Raw genomic sequence first — 6,243 nt, 5'->3', positions numbered from 1 at the left:
TTGTGGTATATGATCATAGCTACTCTTTATAGAATGCTTTAAGGTTTGCAAAGCACTTTATGTATGATCTCATTAGAGCCTCACAAATAACCTTGTAAGGTAGATTTCATTACCTCCATTTTACAGGTGAGGAAAATAAGTCTGTGAGAGGTTAAGGGACTTACACCTACCTAGTAAGTGTCTGAAACTGGATTTTGCATTTTGGATTGAATGCAGTTATTCCTGGCTTCACTTTTATTCATCATACCCTCTGGAATATTAGCTTACCTTAAGAAACAAAAAATATGGGCAATTCAGAGAAACTTGGGAAGACATATGGATGTAGAGAAAAGGAAGTAGAACCAAGAAACTAAGATAAACAATCACCATAATAATGAAGTGAAAAATACATAAAAAGATATTAAACTTTCTTATTTGTATAATAACCAATCTTGATTCCAAGGGACTAATGATGAAACTTACTTCTCCGGTGAGTGGAAAGGTGCTATGTTATGAGTACAGAAATTTTGATATGTTATTAGATATGGTTGATATTTTGCTTAAATATTTTTCTTTGATACAAGAGAGTGTTTTTATATTTGGAGATGGATATTGGAGTGACAGTAACATAACCAAAAAAAGAAAAAAGCATCTCTAAAACATTTTTAAAAATAAAATAAGGAGAGGTCTTATAATTATATTGGCTTTTCTTCTCATTTCCTGTTCTAGTTTCTTTCTTTGCCCTAGTCTTTATTGATGCTTTTTTTTAAACCTCACTCAAGAAAGCAGTCAATGTTTTATATGATATCATTAGACTTTTTTCTCTTAATGCCCTGCTAGGAGGGGGAGAGGCCATGATAAGGAATATTCAGAGCCCTTCTTGAAAAAGGATTTTGATTTTTTTTCTGGCCTAGGAAATCATGCATTTCTGTTTCTAAAAAACTTTCTTCTTTTCATAGGAAAGAAAAAGCAAACTAACAACCAAAAAGCCAAACCAAACTAAACAAAAAATTCAAAAGTACCCTCTTGGGAGGGAGAGGGGAAAGTGTTCTTGGTGTTCTTGGCACAAATGGCTTGGAATCAGACAGGCTTGGTGAAAAGACCAGCTTGGGGCACCCAGTCATTGGAAGAAAGAGTTTATGTGTAAATCTATATAATCATTTGCCTGAAAGGTACTTAACTAGGAGTAATATTCATCCTTCACTAAGGAAGCAGCAGGAAACTGAGTGGTCAAATACTCAGGACAAAAAACCCTTTGGGGACCAGCCTCTGTTGCCCAGAATTTTCAAGTACTTAACACTCAGGACTGGTTGGCCCTTCCAGACCTGCTGGGGAGCAGGTGGGTGGCTTCAAGAATTGTCCTGCCTACTCACAGCTCCCCAACCCCTCAGAAGGAGGCAATAGCTAGTGTTGGGCAGGGCCCTCCACAGGACCATGGTTAAAGAAGTGTTCATTAAGAGCGGTCAGGGTACCTCCTTCCTTTGTGCCACCCCCACAGCAATTCCCCCTTTCCTCCCAGTTTCAGGCCAATTTACCAGCCTGATATTCCTAGCCTCCTTCCTTACATAAATTCTGTCCAGAATTAGGAGAGTAGTGGTGTCGTATTTTTTTAATGTAATATGCAACTGTAATAAGAATTTCTTGTAATTTGTGGCTGTGTAGGACACAGAACTCCGAGAAGCATTCTGCCCAGATTTTGAGGGAATAGATTTTTGGGGAGTAGGGGGAGACTATTTTTTGCCAGTGCCTATGCTCCTAGCTGTCTGACTCAGGAACAAGAAGCAGGAAATCTGAGTTAGCAACAACCACAGAAACCAGGGAAATATAATTTACTGTATAGAATCAGAGTTGCAGTGTAAGGAGGTTTCTCTGGGCATGCCCAGATCATCCAAAGTGGGAGTGGAAATATCTTCTCCCCACTCCCCCTGACCTTTAAGCCTGACTCTGACAATTAGGCCTGGGGTCTCTGATGTTGTTTGTCCTTAGTGGTTTCAGGGGTGATAGCCACCAGACCAGGGTTTCAAGCCCTGGATTCAAGCCCTGGAGCCAGGATTTCAGGTGGGATGTTATAGCCAGTTAGCCTGGCAGGGATGCCCTGAGAAGCCACAGTGCCTGGGCCGTGAGCCCAAGGTCAGCTTTGGACTTGGTCCTGGGACTATGTGCTCTATAGGAACTGAGCTAACCATGAGCCTAATCTTCCCTTGTGTATTGCATCAGACTGTATGTATCGGGAATAAGGGGATTAAGTTCATCGCTTAGTTCAATTCCTATAGAGCACACAGTCCCAATTCCAAGGCCAAAACCTTTCTCAGGCTTATATCCCTGGCACTGGCTGCAACATCTCTCAGGTCCCTTCCAACTCAATCATGCTGTCATGATAAAGTTGGAAGGGACTTTAGCAATCAGCTAGTTATCATTCATTTATTTTTCAACCCAACATCCAGGACCAATGGTCTAACAAAGGATATTTTTGGTTATTTGATTTATGAGGATAGCAGGTCAGGAAACTGGAACTGTTTAGGAAATCAAGAGATTTGCTCACCACTGTCAAACATAAAAAACTCACCCCTCAAATATAGAAGAGTCCTGGTTTAGTTTAAAAAAATATTTATTAAAAGAGAAAGCATTCAACATGTACACCAGGGAATATGCAGAATGAAGCTCCTCAATGTGAGGGGGTAGGAACAATTCTTGTCTGCAAACCACAAGGGCTGGTTTGGAGAAGAGTTGAGGTTGGAGAATGGTCATTCTCTTACAAGGACAAGTGGAACCTGAAGCAGGATGTTTTAGGATGTTTGGAAGCAATGGATGACCCCAAGGCTGGTTTAAGCTGGCATAGGCTGCTTCAGGTAGAGTCTATGATGGATAGCTTAGCAAGGTCAGCCAGTGAATGCTATGAAGGCTTCTGGAAGTAAGCAAGACTTCTGGCTCCCTGCAGGCTTCCAATTGGTTCTTCCCTAAAAACAGACTTAGTGTCCAGTGCATTTGTATAGTAAGGTAACTTGTGGAAAACAGACATATTATTTTCAGGAGTATTTTGTCAGGCCAAAGCTCTTTTCATTTTCTCTATGAGGAAGGTGAAGCCAAACAGTGGTGAAGTTACTTATTGAAAGTCATCCAAAAAGTTAGTGAAGAGCTAGAACTAGAGGCTTGAGCTGAGCTTTCCCTATTCTATGACTTTTTATGTTGCTCTGGATAGTGTTACTCATCATTCTGGATCAACTTTAGATTGGGGAGGGAGTATGGTTCAGTTCAAACATTGAAAGCTTAATAATAATAATAATAATAATGACAATAACTGATATTTATAGAGCACTTTAAGTTTTATAAAATACTGACATTATCTCATTTAATTCTCACAACTGCCTCCATGAGTTAGGTACCTCAGGTACCTATTTCTCTTTTATTATTCTCACTTTACAGAGAGAGAAACTGAGGCAGAAAGAGGTCTATGGCCAGAGTTCAAATTCAGTCTCAAACACTTCCTTGTTTGTATGACCCTGGGCAAGTCACTTAACCTCTGTTTGCCTCTGTTTCCTCATATGTAAAATGGAATTAATGATAGTACTTACCTCCCAGGGTTGTTCTGAGGATGATGAGATAATATTTATAAAGTATTTAACAATGCCTGATGCATAGTGAATTCCATTTAAATGTTAGCTGTTATTATTGTTGTTGTCTAACCTTTTTCCTTTTACAAAGGAAGAAACTAAGATACAGAGAAGTATAGTAATTAACTCCTGGTTAATGAGTTAATGGCAAACTAAGAATTAGAACTCTCAGTTTCTTGACTCATTTGCCAAATGTTCTTGAATATCATGTAAGACATGCCAGGTTAATTTTTGTGTATCTTGCTTGATTAAACACTGTACTGTCCATTTATGCTTAGTCTGAAGGGTGCTGCTCATACAGTATGGCCATCTGCTTGCCACCAGGAATAAAGGGAAATTTGTTCATGATGTTTCCTTTATTTCACTAAATACCTCTGATTTCCTACCAATTTGTTTTCATAGAAGCATCAGTACAATTCTGGACTCACCCAGGATCCCATCTCAAGGTAGCTGTGAAGTTGGCAGACAAAAGAAGTAGCTCCCTCTGCCCCATTCTTTCATTTGCCCCTCAAGCTTTGCCCAACAAAAAAACTAATGTCAATAGGTCAGTTAGTCAATCAACTCATCAATCCATGCTTTTTTGAGGAACTGGTCTGTATAAAGCACAGAACTAAGCTTGAGGAGGAAATAATGAAATGTGAAGAGATAAGGCATGAAGTTTGCAAAGGTGACTGACAATTCAAGGGCAAAATGAATAGTCCAGATTTCAAGGATTCTTGGAGTTCAGAAGTCAATTCCTTGTGGGCTGAAGTGCTTGAGGAAGTGTTCCATGGTGAAAAAATTTTTTTCTAAGACCTTGAAAGATAATAGAATCCAGATAATCAAAAAGGTGCAGGGAGGGCATCCCAAACATCAGACAAGTAGGATCTCTTCTTCCTCTTCCTCTTTTTCTTTTTTTTCTTCTCCTTCTCCTTCTCCTTCTCCTCCTTTTCCTTCTCCTTCTCCTTTTCTTCTTCTCCTTTCTCCTTCTCCTTGTCCTCCTCGTCCTCCTCATCCTTCTTCTTCTTCTTCTTCTTCTTCTTCTTCTTCTTCTTCTTCTTCTTCTTCTTCTTCTTCTTCTTCTTCTTCTTCTTCTTCTTCTTCTTCTTCTTCTTCTTCTTCTTCTTCTTCTTCTTTTCTTCTTCTTCTTCTTCTTCTTTTCTTCTTCTTCTTCTTCTTCTTCTTCTTTTCTTCTTCTTCTTCTTCTTCTTCTTCTTCTTCTTCTTCTTCTTCTTCTTCTTCTTCTTCTTCTTCTTCTTCTCCTCCTTCTCCTTCTCCTTCTCCTTCTTCTTCTTCTCCTCCTTCTCCTCCTCCTCCTCCTTCTCTTCCCCCTCCTCCTTCTCCTCCCCATTACTCCCTTCATCACCATTATAGGAAATGAGCTGGAGAAAGAAATGTTAAATCACTCCAGTTTCTTTGCCAGGAATACTTCAATCAATGTCAAACTCAAATAGAACCTAGGATCATTGAATCATACATAAGAATCCTGAAGGGCTGTATTGTGATGGGGGGGACGACCACAGACTAATAATATTTATTTTTTCTTGTATTTTTATTTATTTTGTTAAATATTTCCCAGTTATATTTTAATCTGGCTCTCTAGAGTTTTTACCCAGTGGGCTGAGTGTTTGACACTTCTGTACTAGATGACCTTAAAAGATGGTTCTACCTTCAAATCTATGATAGTCTAGGAAAGTGCCTGAAATTCCATCATCAAAGAGTCATTTTTATGACTCTTAAGGACTTTCTTCTCTTCTAGTATTCTTCCTTCCAAGTTGTTCGACTCTTCATAGTCCCTTTTGGGGTCTTCTTGGCAAAGATACTGAAATGGTTTGCCATTTCCTTCTCCAGCTCATTTTACAGATGAGGAAACTGGGGCAAACAGTGTTCAGTGATTGCCCAGGGTCATACAGCTAATAAGTATCTGAGGCCAGATTGGAACTCAGGGAAGATGAGGCTTTCTGACTCCATGCCCAGCATTCTATCCACTAAACCTTGGGTAGTACCTAGAATAAAAGTAAGATCCTGGGAAAATAGGGCACAGAGGTCAGGAGAGAAGGCCCTAAATTTCCCCTCCTTCACAGTTTTGCCCAGGCTAGTTCTGCCCTACTAAACTTCTCTTAAATCCCTTTATCTTTCTAAATCACCAGTGACCAGTCCATACTTCTCTAGCCTCTACCTACAGTCAAAGATGCCTTTGAACAGATTCCGTCTCAATCAAGCAGGCTGCTACAAGCTCCTTTTCTCCCAACCTCTTGCCCTCCAATGACTACCTCAATTCTAGGTTCTCAGAGACCCCTCAGAGATGTCCCCACCTGCCCCATTCTTGAGAGGCCCCTCACAGCCTCCCTTGCCATTTCTAATAGGCTGCATTGCATTTACTGACAACAGCAAAGACTCTTCCACCCTCCAGCCCCCCAGATGGTTCTCCCCACTTTGAATCAGCAGTCAGTGATTCAGAAAATAGCAGTGCTCTAATCTGTTAATTAAAAGGTTCAATAGGAGTCTCTTAATTGAAAGTTCAGCCCCCTCCTTAATACCTCTGCTGGCCTTTTGGAAGCTTGTTGGCAGGGCTTGCCCAATGACATTCTCTTCCCTTCCTCCCCTCCCCCGGGCTCTTGCTTCCTGCTTCTTTGACAGTGTTTTCTTCTCTCTGCGTCTAATGGTACATTTG

The sequence above is a fragment of the Monodelphis domestica genome, chromosome 1 (genome assembly GCF_027887165.1).
Source record: "Monodelphis domestica isolate mMonDom1 chromosome 1, mMonDom1.pri, whole genome shotgun sequence".
NCBI lineage: Eukaryota > Metazoa > Chordata > Mammalia > Didelphimorphia > Didelphidae > Monodelphis > Monodelphis domestica.
The sequence above is the reverse complement of the archived record's forward strand: the minus strand, read 5'-3'. Positions refer to the sequence as shown.